At 38.6% G+C, this 19,307-nt stretch overlaps 2 protein-coding genes across 2 annotated transcripts in view; one reads left to right on the top strand and one right to left on the bottom strand.

Annotated features, from left to right (window-relative positions):
- LOC115830392 (filamin A-interacting protein 1-like) overlaps nucleotides 1-6,851 on the bottom strand; it is a 31,098-nt gene extending 24,247 nt beyond the window's left edge. The window contains exon 1 of the mRNA XM_030801922.1: nucleotides 6,577-6,851. The gene's annotated coding sequence lies outside the window, so the exon portion shown is untranslated. The remainder of the gene's footprint in view (nucleotides 1-6,576) is intronic.
- The window catches only part of CMSS1 (cms1 ribosomal small subunit homolog), a 372,199-nt gene that overhangs the window by 53,909 nt on the left and 298,983 nt on the right, over nucleotides 1-19,307 (top strand). The gene's annotated exons all lie outside the window — the stretch shown is intronic.

The raw sequence follows: 19,307 nt of genomic DNA, 5'->3' as shown, positions 1-19,307 counted from the left end.
GCCATTCCCAATTAACAGACTAACAAGTTAAGACTAAGGGACTTCCACAGTATCTCACTGAATGGGTGTTTGTCTTTAGCAAGAAACCAGCAACTTTCTCATGTTCTCCCTAGGCTCCTAGACCAAGCAGCTCCTTCCTTTTCTTCAAATTTAACAGGCAGACACTTAGGTCTTGCGAGCCCAAATGTGATGTTTTACATTCCACTTATGATCTCTGCTCAGAGATTTGTTTTTGTTTTGATTCACATAAAAACGAATTTTAAAAGAGAGAAAAACATATTTCACCTTTAAACTTTTGTTCCAGGACTGGTGGGCCATGAGACACAATAAATCTGGCAGATTTGCTTCCGTCAGGGCAGCCCATCTTAGAGGACTGACCTCATCCTTGAGGCTGCTTTAGATACAGTTATTTGGAGCTCTCACAGGCCAAAGTGCTACAGCTATGTTCATCTTTTCTCCATTTACATGTGGACTCTTTCTCTCAAATTACCCCCATTTTCTTTAGCTAATTTGTCTCTGTAGTGATATAATCAGTAGCTTGTATTTTTATATTTTCTCTACTTGATCAGAGTTCCCATGAGGGTTATTGCTCATTATTCAATCTTTATTGAGTACTGAGAAATACTTGGGGTGGATGACATTGTTCCCTTTTTTGTAGTTTGTAGAAACCAAGGGAACAGGAGGCTCACCCAGTAAATGGATGGCAGAGCTAAGAAGAGTAGAACTCTGATTTATCGACCCATTATTCTTACTCTTTTAGTCTCACCGTTGAGACACTAACATTTATCCCTGTCAATTCAGTGTCACTATTCAGCAAGGTTGGCCATTGACTATATTCTGTTGAAGTTTTTATAAGCACTCTCCCACATTGTTTATCTTTACTTAGTTTTTATGTGTAGCTGATCTCTCCTACCTGCATTGCATTACCAATCCATTAAAATAGAGCAGGGATGGGACCATAATTGAAGTTGTTGTCCAAGAGCTGCTAGTGATCTTAGTCCTTGTCATTAATGTGGTACCAGTCCATGCTAGTAGCTATAGCTGGGTTAGTGACATGGTATGGTGTGTGGTGAACTTAGTTGCTGGGCCTGTTGTCATGCCTTGTGCTTAGCTCAGTAAATGTTTGCTACTGCTGAGGAGAATTATAAGCCCTAGGCTAGCTTCACAGGTTGACACTGGAGTAATCTAACTTTGAAATTAAAGAAAAATCACTCTTCTGTAAAATCTGGGAGATACACTGGGTTACCTACAGAAACTTCGGAATTAAGTACATGCTTGGGAAAAGGCAGTCTGCTGCATGGCAAAGATAAGCCATTTGTGCCCCATAAGTGCATCTTCCAGGCCTTCACCTGAGGCACAGAGATTAGAGAAATTCAGAGGAGTCCACCCTTCATCAACCACTGCACTGTGTTCTTCCATATTTTGCTTGAAGGCCATTCCATGCCCCCGGGTGACTCACCTGGTACTCTTTCACCAGGTATACAAAGTCTCATTTTATTGGAGAGGGAGTTAAACTGAGGTAGATGAAGATGGGCAGAAAAGCATCTGACTTAGTCTGCCTATATAACATACACTGCCGTACAAAGCAGATTTCACTGCCTTGACCTAACCTGAGCCTAACTTGGTTTCTGGTTTTTCTGACTTAACCTGAGCCTAACTTGGTTTCTAGTTAAGTCACTGCCTTGACTTAACCGGATTTCTGTAAGTCACCTAACTGGTTTCTGTAAGTCACTTCCATATGGTTGCTTTAGTGGCTGAGATTTGTTTTCAGCTCCTAAACAAAATCTAGAAGAAGGGGCCCTCCACAGCCCACTGTTTGCAGAAACACTTTTTTTTTTTGTATCAAATAAGCAGCTTCTAGGTTGTAATTTGTTCGTATATTTATCCAACACCTTTTTTGTCCCAGTAACACACCTACTAATTGTACCTGGGCACTTTCCTAGGCACTGGAGGTAAAGCTGGTGGTAAAACTGACCCTGAAGAAGTTTATAGTCCAAGAGACAGCTAATAAGCAAATAAATCATTAATGAGTAATTTAATGTCACATCACAGTGCACAGTTTGAAGGAAAATAAAGCAGGGTGAGTACCACCAGGAGCTGGTAGCCTTCATAGGTGACTTCCTCTGCAGTTTTGGGGGAGGCTGTTTTGAAGGCATTGAGTCACTTTGAATTTTGAAAGGGATTCTGCTAGCTGGGGTCATCTGAGGAGTGCAAAATGTTTAGCTGGAAGATACTAATAGAAGGTCATTTGTCAAGTTAGTGGTTCAGACCTAAATGTCTTTGACCACAGAGTACACAATCTTTCCAGGGCACCTCTCACCTTCCAAATAGAGAGTGGGATTTGCCTGCCGGAGGACCTTTAAATACACTTATTTTTTTATTTTCTCTTTCCTCCCTTTATCACCTCCCTTCTGTTGTTGTAGCCTGATTAAATTGTATTGATTTTCACAATGCTTCCTTATCCTTTGCTTTTTTATTGCTTATACTTAAGAACTTTGAACCTTTCTACTTTCTTTTTTTAATGGATTTTGTATCTAAATTAACACCTACAGTACTGAGGCTTTTTCTGGGGCTTCTGTTCTCCTCTCTTCCTAGCACTAATTAAGGAAAAACTACTGGTGAGCTGTAGCCCAAGAATGCAGGGGGCCCTGGTCCTACCTCTGCATAGCTCTGTCTCTGGGGCAAGTCACACTGTGGACATCAGTTTCTTCTGTAAAGTGAGGCATTTGGATCAGATGACCTCCATTGCCCCTTCCAGCTGTAAAATTCTGCGGATATTCTGTACCAGGACTCTGTGTCTGTGTGTGTGTGTGTGTGTGTGTGTGTGTGACTCTGGGGCCTGGGGTATCCCATTTTCCATATAGTCAAGTACCTTATCAAGGTACTTCTCAAATTCATAGTTGAATGTTTGCTGTTCTGATGTAATGTATGCTTTCTTTTGCTGATAATAACTCCTTTAGGCTAGAATAAGTAGTTATCATAAACAGACACAAGGAGTTGAGGTATGTCTGCATCCTGTCTGTCCCAATCATACACTTACCTATCTACTCCTCTACTTACCTCCCTACTGCTCCCCCGCCTGCCCCCACAAACACATCATTCCCCAAGCTTGTTAAAAAAAATTCTATACTTAACAATTAATCATATTTTGGAGCCAGTAGAGCATAGAAATGTGAGGATGGTCAGACTGGAAAAAGAACACTGCTAATGTGTTCTCGTTCTTGGGCTCAGAATTAAAACTGCTGCCGTCCTATCTTAATCTGCTAAAGCATCTCAGAGAACAAGCATGAAGAGGGAGTGTTTCTCATATCTGAAAAAGAAACAAGGGACTTTCCTTGGTGAGCCTTCCCATCTTTCTTTGCCCAGCTTTCCCAGGCAGAGATGATGTTAGTGCAGATGAAGGTCAGGGAGAATCTCAACTCTTTTTTTTTTTTTTAAAGGAGGGATGTGCAAAGGCTAAGTGTTGGTGATAATCTGCTAGGAATTAGTGTACCTAACAAAATGATTCAAAACATGAATGTCCCACCTCATTTTAAGTAGAAAATGACCAGCCATAGGAGGTTCTAAAAGTCATTGCAGCACACTTTAAGCATAAGTGACTGGGTTGGTGGCTAGAAAATGCTGTGGTGATGACAGCAGCAACCACAGAAATACTGCTTTGAAGGTCTATGATGCTGGCTGCATATGCAGTGTCTCTTCATCTTTAAATCCTTATTTAAATATAATTTACAAAAACTAAACAATTTAAATTGAAGCTGAATTCATAGTCAAATACAAATTAAATGGACCCTAAAATCGTTTAAAATTAGTATGTCCAACAGATAAGGTAGGGTGTATTAGATTTTTCAAAGATGACAGGCTCTGTGAACAACAGATGGGGCCATTTCAGTTCTTAAAGCAGGTTGAGACCAATATTGCTTTACATCCATAATATCCAGTCTTTTATAAACAGTTCTCTTCTTGCCCCCCTTCCTTTTTCCTTTAAATAGGAGGGGCTGTATTTTTTTTTTCTATTCACCTTGTAAAATGTTCACTTTGCCCTGAAACACTAGACATGGACAGAACATGACCTAAGAAGAATTACTGGAATCTTATTCTTCCTCCTACATTTTCAGTTTTTTTTTTTCTTAAATCTCAAAATCCATTTATTACCAAAGGCACTTTTTTGGAGGGGAAATTACAGCAGAGAACCCTTAAACAAAATTTACAGCCTTTTGAGAAGGCAAATTAATGGGAACTGCAAGAGAACTGGAAAATTAAGTCAAGGCTTGATTTGTGTTTTCATACTGGCTGTTAACTATAGTCTCCATCACAGCATTAGGAAAATAGCACAGAAATACCAGGGCTTAACAGTTAAGGTTAATCACCACAAAAGTGCAAATGAACTTACTAAGCATAAAATTATTATGTGCTTTACTTAGAAGTGTAGAAATTCACATTCATTCTATCAAAAACATTTTTCCATCATACAGATTGTCCCAAGGACTAAGAAATGCTCACCCAAAGAGCCCACTGTGAGATAGGTTATCCATGATAAGTCATACTTAGTTTTCAGTTTTAAAAGAGGCCTTAATATGTGATTGTTCTTTGAACCATGCTTTAAAGTTAATAAATGGGAAAAAGTGTGGAATATTAAAGAGTGTTATTTTTATATTTTAAAAAAATTGATGCTTGCCTGCTTTAAAAAAATAAAAGGCAGACACTGGGAAACACAGCTGTTAGAGTTTTGATGGAAGTTATGATTTTCAACAGTTGAGTTGTAGTTTATGGTACAGATGGTACTCTGGGTATAGCTGAAACAATAATTGATGGTTTCTGTTTGTCTCTTCCTCTATTAGATTCGGAAGAGCAGACTATCTTTTTTCCAGGGCAGGAATTTTTCAGTTTCCAATTACTGCTTATATCAGATAAACAACTCTTCCATTGCATATTCTGTACTTCTCCACAGTGACATGGGTGTTGGCCCCGCTCTTCTCATTATGGTAGGCTTCCCTAGGTTTGAAATAATAGTTTGTGGAAAATCCTACTTCTCAGTACTAACCTGCAGTTTATATAGCCTATCCTCAGGCCAAATAACATATAATTTTTCTTTTAAAATATGAAAACCAAAGTCTTGCATTGCTCCAAACAAAGTAAGCAAAAACAAAAAAACTCCTATGAGGCAAAAATGATAGGCACCAATGTCATATACTTTTAAAAACCCTCCAACAGAAATTATTAGAAATATATAGCTATAACCCACATTTTGAGGTATTTTTTAAATGCTGTGTTTCAATGATAAAATCTGAGATCTGACATTTTCTTCTGACAATTAAATATAAAAACATGAGTTTGTAACACACACATACACCTCAGTGGTTATAGTGCTCTGCTCCTCTGTTAAACTTTTACTGTACCTCCAAACAGTTATCTTATATGGTCATTTTAGTGCCAATTAAAACGCCAGCATTTTAAAATCTCAGAGTAAATATAAATGGCAGCCTATGAATTCTGAGTTTGAATTGTATATACTTATAAAACAGAGAGAGTGTTTTAAAAGGGACAATTCTGTCACATAGTTGTTGAAGTTTTATTTTACAATATATGTTTAGACCAGATAAGGTTTGAATGATGAATCAATTTTTCATCTCCTATTCCAGTGTTCTAAAGTTGACATAACCTTTTATTTTTAATTCCTACGTTGACTTTTAGTTGGAAGAAATGAAGTAAAATATTATGGAGATTTTTCTGCCAAGTGTTCAGTTATCATACTGTAAGAGTTCATTGGTAGCAATAGCCTCTTCAGGATTTAGATGTAACTAATTATGGTTTAAAATGCTACTGATTAATACAGTTACTCTATAAGTTTTACCTTTTAAATTGGCATTTTTTACATAATATACTACTATCCAAAATATTACTCTAGAAATGATAGCTGTAAGTGAGGTTTGTCATTTTTCCAATGCCTGGGCTTGAAGCAGAAACTTGGAACTCAAAACTATGATAGTTACTTCCTTGTACAAATTGACATATGCTTTTACGACAAAATAGCGTTTGTACGATTTTTTGAAGCTTAAAAATATTTTACTTTTTAAGTTAGATTCGTCTTAATTCCAAGATTTATTCCTAAACAGTGTTTTTCTAGTCGTTTATATTAACATTTACAAAAAGAGGGGAAAACCTGGCACTAACAAATTTTCGCATTCTGCTCATGTAAGACCAGAGAGTTTAAGTCCGGAGGAGAGATAGGGTTGCTGCAGTACAATATAGTCTCCACCATCCTTTCCCCAAAGATTTCTCAATATGGGCAGGATTCAATGTGTAGCTCACTTGGAAAGCGTATGTAATACAGTCAGCTCCCACCTCTCAATTTAAAATTAAATCTCTAATCTGTTTTCTCCGCCAGAGAAAACTTTTACTTTCAAGTTTTGTGTGAGTTGGAAACGGTTTTGAACCTAGAATTCATTGGATGCGCTTTGCGAAACCTGTCTGCAGTTTGTGATGCTGAGACAGCTTTAACAGCCACCCACAGACTTGCTACCTGGCTGGCTGACAGCAGTGCCCCTTGGTGGAGCGGAGTTGCTCTCCCGGGCTTACCTGAGCTGCCTGTGCCGGGGCCGGGCGGGGGCCGGGCCGGGGCCGCTGTCGTGCCGCGCTGCGAGCCGGCTGTGCGCGCTCCGGGAGTCGCCCGAACAATGCGAGCGGGGCGCTGAGCGCGCCCGGCCTATGGGCGTTACGTCACTGTTCTGCCTTATAAGGCGCTCCGCGTGTGCGGCGCTGTCGGCGGGGGCGCCGGTGACCGCGAGACCCTCGGCCGCGGCGGCGGCGCAGCAACACACCCCGGCTCCCGCGGATGTTCTGGCCGTGTGAACGGACCGTGGTTCCCGGCTCCCAGCGGAGGGAATGAGCGGTGGGCCGGGGACGCCGGCGCCCTCCTGTCGGGCTAACCAAGTCATTGGGAGGGAGGGTCGATCCGCTTGTAACTTTTTCCGCCTCTGGGTCCCTAAAGCTGTTGTTGCCTCAGGGACTTCAATACATATCCTGTTATTCTTATGTAAACTTTTGTAAATTCATTATACTTTTTTTGTTGTTGTTGCTGGGGGTAGGCGGGAGAGGGAAAGGAGAAGTCTGGGATTTTGTGGAGACATCTCTGGGGTTGATTTAGACTTCAAACCTTCTCTTTCCTCTTTGTAATGAGTAGGGGTCCTCAGAGGATAGTGTTTTATTTCCTGATGATGTAACTACCAAACAATTCTTCAAGTGATGATGGAAAGGCCAGATGAAATCTTATTTTTTTCAGTGTTTTTCTTGAAAGAACCTCCTCTTTCCCCATTTCTGTGTTTTAACGAAAGCAGTTAAAACTATCACTTTTTGGCTGGGAAAAAATTTTTAAAGAAATTATATGTTTTGTGCTGTACTTTCAAGACAATGTATAAAATTAGAACTTTAGAGCCAGTTTTAATGTTTGTTCCAATTTAATGTTTGTTCTCTTCTACCGGCAAACAAAATAAAGCCAAAAATAACCGTGTGAAGAAAAAAGAAATTAGCCAAATGTGATTGAATTAAGAATATTATCCTCTAGTATGGGGTAGATTTACTTGGACAAATCCTACTTCTTGTGAATGAGAATTCACCTCTGAATTATAAGAGAAGTCATACCTAAAGTTCTAGCCCAACTATATGAATCTGCTAAATAAATTAGGGATGTGGCATTCTTATTTGCAAGCTTCAGATGAGTAATTTTAGTAGCTTGAGTCCTTTTAAAACCTCTTTTAAAATTACATTAAAATAGAATTGCTTCCTATTATGATGTACATATGTCTGTAGAATTATTGTTTCCATATGTTTTGTCAAACAGGAATGATGAAATGATGTCCCCTTCGCTAAATTGGGAGTTCACTTTATCATTATTCTAGATCACTCTAAGTACGTACTGAGAAACCTAAAGTAAACTCACTCTTGCTTTTCATATACAGTATACTATTTTAAGAGAAGTGAATTGCACATACTCTTCAGCCGAACTTAAAATTTAATATTTGATTTGTAATTGTGTAGTAACATTTTGGATGTTGAGTTTGTTAGTTTTGTTAGTTTTAACTCCTCTGCCCTATACTTGTGAATTACATTGTAATCTTTTTAGTCTCCTGTGCTTACCTCATACTTATTAAACATCCTTTTTGAGATTTTTATGCTACATTTTTTATTACAAATGAGATTAAATGACTTCTATGAAAGTTGTATGATGCATAAATGCCTGAATCTCAGCCCCAAACTGATAGCAGACTTTTACCCCAAAGCTAACAGTTTTGTAGCTTGTTTTGCATGTTTTTCCCTCTGATAGGCAAATAAGTTTCCTAACATTTAACACTACCATTTTTTTCTTTTTCACATATCCATACTCAAGTTTTGCATTTATTTTCACTCTTTTGACTTGCTGGTTCCCATGAAATATGTTAGTATTATTTCCTCCTTTTCTTTAGCTCTCTTCTGAAGAATAGAGAAAAGAGGATTAGGGCTTCTACTCCTTGTATGCCCTTGTCTGGTACACTACTTGCCTGGTTACATTACTAATGTGTTACTCCTGAAACATCAGTCTCTTGACCCAGCTATGACTCAGCTTTCCAAGTGAGGTCATAGTTATGTGACCACTGTCTTCAGGAACCAATATTAATAGCCCTCATTTGTTGAGCTTTCAGATCATACCTACCACAATACTTAGTGCTCTACAAGCATTTCATCATTTAATCTTCACAACACATTTTGATGTGATATGATCCATACTTTTCAGATAAAGACATTTAGAACGCTAAAGTGGCTTGACCAATGTCACACCGCTACTAAAGTAATGATACAGGGATTTAAAGCAATGTTTACATATATAGCCTTCTACATATATAGTCTTACATATATAGCCTTCTTCTACATAGTCTTGTCTTCTCTTAATAGTTTGCTCAGAATCGCTCAGAGGTGTATTTGGTGAAGGAGTGTTCAGATTTAACTGAGAAGTTTCTCTTTATTTTCTAGACTGAATCTTGAACTGGGAAAGCCAAGACTCATCCTCTTTTTTGTGGATTTGTGGATTTACTGACAGTTTTCTGGAAGGTGGCAGCAACGTATCTTGTTCTAGTAAAATTAGAATATCATCACCATTTCAATTCAAACAAAAGTCAAGGGTTTTGAGGGAGCAGGACCTTTAACTGATACAAGAGTACCCTGGGTGGTGTATTGCAAACTCCAACCAGCTGTTGGCATTGTGCGCCATTGGCCACATAAGTAGATGAGTAGACTTTTATTTCCTTCCTTCTTTCAACCAAAATTCTTTCTGAGATGTAATTTTCATTCTCTTGGTTTCTGAAATTTTCTTCATTTGTGAAATTCTCTTGGTTTCATTTGTGAAAGTAGTAGAGTTGTGATACTGTGCCTCAAAATTGGCTGAGAGTTTTACTTCCTAACCTTGTTCTGTCCAATGACTGTGTGACTTTCTTTTCACTTTATAATCAGGAATTTCCTACAAATAAGCATACCTAGACACCAAGGTCCTTTCTACAATTAGTAATCTGAGTTTATGATCTAAATCAGCACTAGCTTTAAGTTGTTATTTAGAAATGATACAAAGAGATTTTTCTACCAAGTTCATTGCTTTCTAATGCGGGAGAAGGGGTTTGTAGGTAACAAGGCAAGAAACAAGGAGATATTAACTAGATTTAGCCATATTATATTATGTCAAAAACAGCTTAATATCACCAGTTTCCCTGATTCAAGCTAATTGTCAGGAGGCCATGACAATGACCACATTAACAGGTGTTATTAGTGAAGTCAGTTGCTACTGACCATAATTACAACATCATCATTATTTAACTTTTAAAACATACCATTAATGTACTGCTAATCACATCAAGCCAGTTCCTCTTTTTGAAGTAACTGCTCTTATTTTCTTTCATGTCTTCTCTCCCTACCTTTGTTTCTTCTTTTGACTGGTCAAGTCTTTCAGTCATCCAAATAAAGTAAGTGCCAAAGAAGCAGTAATTAATGGGATGTTTCTTGCAGCTACCCAAAATTTTCACTGCTGGTCCTTTGATCAGTTAAGCAGTGGTACGCTCTGCTCCGTAGGAGCTCTGCTTGGGGCTGTGAGATGGTAATGCTAACTTTGTATATGACATGTTTGCTTCTTTGCCTCTGTGAGATAGTATATATGGAAACACTGTCATGTACAAAGAAAAACAGCAAGACCTGTATGAGACCTGGTCTTATGGACCTGGTCCTGTATAAGAAGCTGAACAGAGTGGGAACAGACCCAGGATTGCATAGGGAAGGTGTATAGCTTCATGGTCCTGCATTGCTTCAGACTACAGTTGGATTGGCCAGAATATGAGCTTTCGGTGTTTATTCCACCCCACGCTACCTTCTACCACCTTACCCACAGCCTTCTTGCAAAGCAGCTTTGCCACTGAGCACTGGATAACCTTGCCATGGATCCAATCCTGTGCTTGTCCCTTCTCCTCTGCTGCTACACAACTTAGGAGGAAGGCTGAAGGGACCTGTAGGCAACTGTGAATGTGGAGCCAAAGGGGATGTCTGTGGTAAAAGCACCTTCTCTCCATGCCCTAGACAATCATTTTTCTAATCAACCTCATTTCTTCACTCTTCTTTCACTCTTCTTTCAGTTCTTTGGGTGCCACCTGTCTGGCTCTGTACATGTAGATACCCGCATGAAATATATCACATCTCCGCACTTAAACTGTACTTTAAGAGCCTTTAACCAGCAGACCTTAATATACATACGAACTGCAGTAACTGAATATACATATGAACTGCAGGTCTATATATATAGACCCTCTTTACTTTTATCTGTAGCCTGAATCTCTGGTCCCAGGCCTATATATAGTCCGCAGAGTTTCCAGAAGGCTTCCAATTATTCTGTTCATACTTCAGCTGACTATGACTCTAGAACAGTGACATATGTACCTTGAGAACTGATTACAGTAGTAGTGTCCATGTGATGCTAGGGAATGGGAAGTCCTTTGTTATTAAAACATTAAAATGATGATATTTTGTGGTTTTAAAATTAATTTAAAATTTTTTTATTTTAAAATTAATAGGCACACTTCATAATTTGGAAAATGCATAAAAGTAAAAAATTTTACATGTAGTCCTACCACATGAATACTGCCAACTATTAACAATTCAATGTACTGTGTTTCTTTTAGTCTTTTTCTAAGCATTTGTAAAGCATCATTTTCATGGTGTGGATGCACCCCGTATGTGTATGTATATGTGTGTGTATATATTATGTTTCTTTTTGCCTTTATTATATATTTCTGAATCATGTTAGTGGCTTTTCTGTAGACATTGGGTTATTTAAAAGCACATATTTACATATTCTCCTTAGCATTGGTGGTCACAAAGCCAACCACTGCCTGTTGGCCCCCTAACATTGCCACGGTCTTGTTCCTCATCAAACAAAGCAAGGAAGTCTATTTAATAAGGAATCATCTGTTGGCAAGAAACTTCCTACCATTGGTTTACAGGGGATGCCGTGAGTTGGCTGTGGACTCTAGTGAGCATACTAGTAGGTGAGTAGAATGACTTAGAGAGAGTGAAGAATTGATAATGTGATGCCACCATAAGATTATTAAATGGGAAGCAGGAAAAGTCTGTTACTTAGGTCCAGTCCATTTGCTTATTTATTCCTACAAACATTTTGTGTTTCCTTGGTAACTAATAATAGTTTTGAGAAAATGTTGAACTCACAAGTATTACTGCAGAAGTGAAAAAAAACCCTCAAATCACAGAAATTAGAGACGGAAAAGACCTCTTAGGTCATCTTCCCTGTCCCTTGCCAGTACAGATTGTTCTCAGTGCTTTGTTCAGTCCATTTTTTAAAGGGACCTTGTCATATAATTTATAGCCCATCTCTCTCTTTTTTTTTTTTTTTTTTTTTTTTGAGACACAGTCTCACTCTGTTGCCCAGATTGGAGTGCGGTAGTGCAATCTCGGCTCACTGCACCTCCGACTCCTGGGTTCAAACAATTCTCCTGCCTCCCTCCCTAGTAGCTGGGATTATACATGTGCGCTACCAAGCCTGGCCAATTTTTGTATTTTTAGTAAAGACAGGGTTTCACCATGTTGGCCAGGCTGGTCTCAAACTCCTGACTTCAGGTGATCTGCCCGCCTCGGCCTTCCAAAGTGCTGGGATTATAGGCATGAGCCACTGTGCCTGACCCATTTCTTTTTTAAGTAATACATTTTTAAAGCAACCACTGACAGATTTTCCCATCTAGATGTGAAGCTTGATTTCAGGGTAAGTATTTGCAGAGAAAGACCTGTGGATTCAAAGTACAATTGAACAAGTTTTGTTAGTTGGAAGTCATTGGAATAGTTTAGGATGTCTTTGGAGTAGTTGACCAACTAAGAGTAGAACAGTTAGGTAAATTGGATTTATATGTTTTCTTTTATCTTTGGAACTCAAATAGAGCAATTCCTGAGCATAAGTTTTAATTATAAACTTCAAAACTCGTTGAAATGCGCCTAGAAAGCCTGAGAAAATAAAGCATCCAGGGAGTAAAAAAATAAGAGTAAAACTATTTCTTCTAAGATTATTTTTATGAAAATTACATTTTATAATGTCCCTTTCTATTCCAAATTCTGCTTTGTCCATTATTTACATAGTCAATTGCTTGATATGAAGGTGGCTTCTAATTGTAAAATCCTTTCCTTTTGTCCAGCAACTTCTTCCAGACTCTAGAAGGACAAAATAAAACTGTCTCATATAAGCAGTCAGTGGTAGTGGTAAGACTAAATCTTCCACTTCCTCATATAATGGCTGGAAATGTCTTCACTGAGAAAAATGAACAAATTAAGAGTAAAAAGTGTGCTTAGAGTTTTATTAAGAAGAATGATCCTTTCATAAAATCATATTTTAGGGTATAAGAGGCCTTAGAAAACATCTGATTTTCTTATTGCCACTCTCTGTTCCCCATTTTTAAATAGATGAGATAACTGGAGCTCAGAGAGGTTAAGGGACTTACCCCAAGGTCACACAGTAAATTGGTGACCCAGTCACTGTGTTTTCTGGGACTGAATGTTTCTTTTGGGAAACATGAAAAAATGGCACAAACGGTGTGATTAGTATCTGAAATCCCAATTAATAATAGAGTAATTTACCTAGCTTATACTAACTGCAAAACTAATTTGGGACATTAATGAGCTAGTTATCTACTTTATGGATTAGAAATGTTGTCTTTTGTTGCATTTGTTTTAAATTGGAGATTTATAGATTGTGGCTTATCATCTCAGGCCAGTAAGATTGGCCACATGTCAAAACCCTAATGGAGATGTCTGAACTTTTAATATAAATTTCTGTTATCATGTAACACCATTATCTTGCATGCTTGCCAATTGGTGGTTCTGTACATGAGAAATTCTATTATAATTTATGTCACTAAGCATCCAGTCTACATCATAAAATGTAGGTTTGGAAGATAGTCGAAAGTCTTGTGTCTACCCTTAGATTGAATTCTCTCTCAAAACTTGAGTGTTTTGTTCAAGAATTGGTACATGCACAGTCTAGTTGTCATTAATCAGTGCCAAACAGCTCCAGAGATTTTTTACTTCCCCAACAAGTCCATTCCGTTCCAAACTGAGAACTGGCTGCTTCTAACTTCCACTCATTGTTCTTCATCTTTCCATGACGCCATGTTGAACAAATGCATTGCTTTGACATAAAAGCCTTTTAAATATTTGAAAAGTTTGTCTTGAGTCTTCAGTTATTCCTATATCATTTTAGTCTTTTCACACCCTGTGTCCAAAAGGTTGGTGCTTAGAATGAAGAGATTATTTCATCATGATTATTTCAGCATTATCAGGGTTATCCTCCCCTTTTATAGGCTATGTGAATGTGTGTGTTGGCCGGGGGGTGTTGTATAAACATAGATTTTCTTACCATTTTAGACAACCATATCACACTGTTGAGTCAAAGAGCTTACTGATCATCAGTCTTCTAATGAACAACCACACACCCAAATATTGTTGTCATGTAGTGCTTCTATGATAATCTAGGATAATCACTTCTATACTGGTTTTGTTTGTGTGACTTCATTGTTATAATAATAACAAAAACAATAATAGGTGACATATTTAATGTGTAATTGATGTCAGACACTACATGCTTTACAAATAATAACTTTAATCCACATAATAACCCTATGGGATAGATAACTGAGGAACAGAGAGGTTAGGTAATTTATCTCAGATCACAGAGCTAGGGAATGATGGCACCAGAGTTTGAACTGCATACTGACTCCAGCAACTTCTGGGGAAAATCACACTCAGTGTTTTATAGTAAGATTTGAATTTAGGGAGTAAACAGTACTAACAGAGAGTTACAGAACTTTGTACTTCACTCATCTGCCATTTAGTTCATTGGACTTGACTATGGGCTAGGAGAGTAAGAATGGATCTTGGAGATTATCTAGTTAGCAACCCTTAGAGTTCATGGAACTGAGACCCAGGCTGTGCAGTAGCCTGTTCAGGGATATGCAGATGGGAAAAGCTCAAGCCAGAATGGAGTGCTTTTTTACTGAAGAATTCTAAAATGTTTCTGCTTCATATAATATCCTCTCTCTGTCTTTTTCCCCTTCTTTCTCCTTGTCTTCTCTCCCTTTTTATTTATGGTGCTATCAGTGTTAAAACAACAATAATAGAAAGTACATGGAAAAGATCACTTAAAATCCTACCACACCTTGTTTTAAACTATTTTCATGTATTGCTGATTTCTGAATCTGCAAGTTCTTTAACTTTATCTTGTTAGATTATGGCATAGATTTAAGAATCTCATCAAATAAATGATGAATCTCATCAATTGCATTGATTTAAGTTTCATAGCTCAAATATGGAACCTCTATAAAGAAGTTCCAGGGAGTGGAAAGGGAAGGGAAAGGAATTGCTGTCATTTATTAAGAGCCTACTGTCTGTCAATCACTCTGCCTACCTGCTGCCTCTGATGTCTCAAACTTCCTTCCCACTTTATGGGATTCTGTTGGAGGACCAGCACAATACCCTGCACAAAGTGAGCATTCTGCAAACCTAAAGAAGAAATGAATGAAAGGAAGTGCCTTGAATTCAGCAGAAGAAAGAGATAACGATCATGTGCGAACTACTCCCACCTATTGCCTATTGACTGTTAGCTTTCAGTTCATTTTTGTACAATTTAACCATTCAGGCAAATATGTATACAGGATACCATGGAATGCTGTTTACAGGTATAGATTTTGGTTCTTGTACTTTTGAAGCAGCTGAATACTGATACGGCCTGGGTCCAGAAACTATTTTTTTTCTTCATTTAATCAGATTTCTTTACTTCCTTGACCACAAATATTATTTGCTAAGGAAATTTCTTCTTTGGGGTGGTATTTAACCATGCAAGTGGGGAAAATTGTGCTACGATACTGCTCTGACGGCCTGTGGACATGAGGGATAAAAACTGCAGGAGCAGAGTTTCCTTTCAGCAGTCAACTATAGGCTCAGTCACTTCTTGAAAAAACATAAGTTAAAATAGTGCTGATTTCTTTTTAAACATAATCAATTCTAATGGAAACTGTTCCAGCTGAGTTTGGAAACACACAGAAGCAGCCTTCAGTTACCATTAAGGCTATTGCCCTAGTAATACCAAAGAGACTCTCTCAGCCTACTTATTTGTATTGGATGCTTATAGGGCTATTTCATGGGGACCTGGTGTTGACTCTCAGTGACTTCCACTTTGACTCTGAGATTTATCTCCAAATGCTGATGCATTCTAAGATTTATAGAAGCACAAGCTTATCTTATTATTGCTAATTTGTCCCATTACTAGACTATGCCCCTTAGGGTTATAATTATGACTAGCCCAATTATATTTTATTGTTGTGCCCTCTTTTGGCAAAAAATAAAATTTCTTTGTTAAACTCAAGGATTTAAAATTCAGCACAAGTTCATAAACTTACTTTGATACTTCTTCATTTCCTTTTTAATACATCAGTAGACTCAAAATATAAAAGTGGCTTAGGGCTCACTTGACCTCTGAAAGGTGCTGACTGACTTCTAGTTTAAAACAATATTTGTTTATCAAATCTCTGTCATCTATTTGTGGCTATTATGTGTTGAAACTTTGTGGAACAGATGTCTTTCTCCCTTCTTCTTCCCTCCTCTCTGCCCAAAACAGACACACACACACACACGTACACACAGAGACTTGAAGGCTTTTATGTACATTTACCAACTACTACAACAACAAGAAATGAAGAACAATACAGCTCAACTCTGTAGATCTAGAATGGGGAATGTACTTCCCAAAGGCTGTATGCGATATCTTTTCATCAAGTCATGGTAGCCTCCAACAACTAGTAGCACCCTTTGTGCATGAGGTTATTTCTGATTAAAAATCCACCTTTGTTGATAATGTTTGTTCACTGTAAAGGATTGAGTGGATAAAAGAGGTATTATTACACTTTCCTTTCTATATCAAGGAAGGTGGAATATTCAAACAGAACACTCTGTATGTGTGCACAGGTGCACATGTACGTGAATGAGAGATGATTTATAGATATAGAAGAGTCCTACTGTATTCTTTTAAGAGGTATTCAGCAACTATTTGTTGAATACCTTCTGTGTGTTTATCACTATGCTGAGTTCCTGGTGAAAGGGGAATGACTGTAAAGCAGAGGTGTCCAATCTTTTGCCTTCCCTGGGCCACACTGGAAGAAGAAATCTCTTGTACCCTACATAAAATGCACTTAACACTAATGATACCTGATGAGAAAAAAAAAAAACGGAAAAAAAATCTGTTTTAAGAAAGTTTATGAATTTGTGTTGGGCTACATTCAAAGCCTGTCCTGGGCCACTTGCAACCCATGGACCACAGCTTGGACAAGTTTGATGTACAGCACATTCCTGCCCAGATTTTGGGGGGGTAGATAGAGCAAACGAACCAAGGCCAAAAAAAAATTAACATTAAATTAAGATATTGAGTTGGGTGAAGTAAGAATATTTTTAAAATATCAGGTGGCCAGCGTGGTGGCTCATGCCTGTAATCCCAGCACTTTGGGAAGCTGAGGTGGGCAGATCACTTGAGGTTAGGAGTTCGAGACCAGCTTGGCCAACATGGTGAAACCCGTCTCTACTAGAAACCAGTCTCTACTAAAAATACAAAAATTTGCCGGGCATGGTGGTGGGCACCTGTAATCCCAGCTACTCAGGAGGCTGAGGCAGGAGAATCGCTTGAACCTGGGAGGCAGAGGTTGCAGTGAGCCGAGATCATGCAACTGCACTCCAGCCTGGGCAGCAGAGGGAGACTCCATCTAAAAAAAAAAAAAAAAAAAAAATATTGGCTGGGTGTGATGGCTCATGCCTGTAATCCCAGCACTTTGAGAGGCCGAGGTGGACGGATCACCTGATATTGGGAGTTTGAGACCAGTCTGACCAACATGGAGAAACCCCGTCTCTACTAAAAATACAAAATTAGCCGGGCATGGTGGCGTGCCTGTAATCCCAGCTACTCGAGAGGCTAACAGGGGACTCACTTGAACCCAGGAGGAGGAGGTTGTGGTTAGCCGAGATCGAGCCATTGCACTCCAGCCTGGGCAACAACAGCAAAACTCCATCTCAAAAAAAAAAAGTATCAGGCCTAGAAATATCTGGTAGATCTTCATCAGAAGTTAAAGTTCATTTGGACCTTGAAGGGTGAGTAAGACATTCCAGGAAGGAGAATGGCAGAACAAAGGAACCCTGGATTTACTGTAGTCATTGGTTGGCTCTCATGGAGCAGAGCTGGGCCTCTGCAGGCAGTTGTGCATGTGGTGGATATCACAGCCATGGTTGAGAGGTCACATAAGATGGGTCCAGGCTACGAATAGGTCTTAAAATTCAAGTAGTGGGGTCTGGGTTTTAACTTCATGTTATAGACAGTCGGGTGTCATCAACAGCTTTGGAGCAGTTGAATAACATACTGAAAGCAGTTTTAAATGACTCATGGCATTGTTAGAAAATTCTTTTTCAATTTCTTATATAAGTGCAATATATTCATATGAAATGGAACTGGGAATACCCTGATATACATATAATATAGATATGGATATAGATGTAGATATTGAGACAGGGCCTCATTCTGTCACCCAGGCTGGAGTGCAGTGGCACAATCACGGGTCACTGCAGCCTCAACCTCGGGCTCAATTCATACTCCCTACTCCCACCTCAACCTCCCAAGTAGCTAGGACTACAGGTGTGCACCACCATACCTGGCTAATTTTTTTTTTCCATAAAGATGGGGTTTTGCCATGTTGCCCAGGCTCATCTTGAACTCCTGGGACGGTTCAAGCAATCCACCCACCTTGGTCTCCCAAAGTACTGGGATTACAGGCATGAGCCACTGTGCCTGACCTCCTATTGTATATTAATGCTTCTCTTAGGTACTATCTTCGGACAAGTGGTGATATGGAGCAGCATCTATTGAAAAATTTTAAATGTCTGCTCTGAGAATAAAAATAAAATGGGTCTATGAAGTTGTAATTAAATAGGAGACTTTATTTGGAACTTATTAAATATTAGAATAGCTGTCAGAGGGCCAGGCATTATGTTGTGCACCTGTTGCTACTTGGGTGGCTGAGGTGGGAGGATCACTTGAACCTGAAAGGTTGAGGCTACAGTGAGGCATGATCATGCCACTGCACTTCAGCCTGGGCAACAGAGTGAGACTCCATAGCTTAAAAAAAAAGAAAAAGTGACTGCTAGAGAATGGTTCTTTGAGCCATTTACTTGATACGTAATTATGATTTAACAAAGGTTCTTCCCAGAGAAAAGTTGGTGGCTGGGTAAAGATCTCCCAGGCTACAAGAAACAAAACAAAACAAAACAAAAGCACCCCTGAATATTAATGAATTGGTTCATTGGTTGGTTTTGTAGAGGTGCCTGTTTGATCCATCACTGAAAATAGAGAGAGGCTCTTTATGTTTTAGGTATACCCTCCTAACTCCTTAACCTATCAACAGTTTTATATACTGGCTGTGGAAGGTAGAGAAAAGAATCTTCTTAGACTGCTTTTTGTGGAGATATGAACACTTTATCTTCATTTTTCTCTGTTCCAGCGAAAGAAATTCTATAACCGTCTTCGTTGATTCATTTTGATGTTTCATAAATTTTATTGCAAAAAAATAACTCTGCTAAGAACTTTAACTTGTCTCTTTTCTCTCCATGATCTTATTGGCTTTCATCTCTTTACTTAGTTGTTTAGAATTGTGCTTCTTAATTTTTAAAAACGTATTTTTAGGTAGAGGAAGAGCATCTTTTTTGTCATTGAT

Source organism: Nomascus leucogenys, chromosome 21, assembly GCF_006542625.1.
Source record: "Nomascus leucogenys isolate Asia chromosome 21, Asia_NLE_v1, whole genome shotgun sequence".
Classification (NCBI taxonomy): domain Eukaryota; kingdom Metazoa; phylum Chordata; class Mammalia; order Primates; family Hylobatidae; genus Nomascus; species Nomascus leucogenys.
The sequence above is the reverse complement of the archived record's forward strand: the minus strand, read 5'-3'. Positions and strand labels throughout refer to the sequence as shown.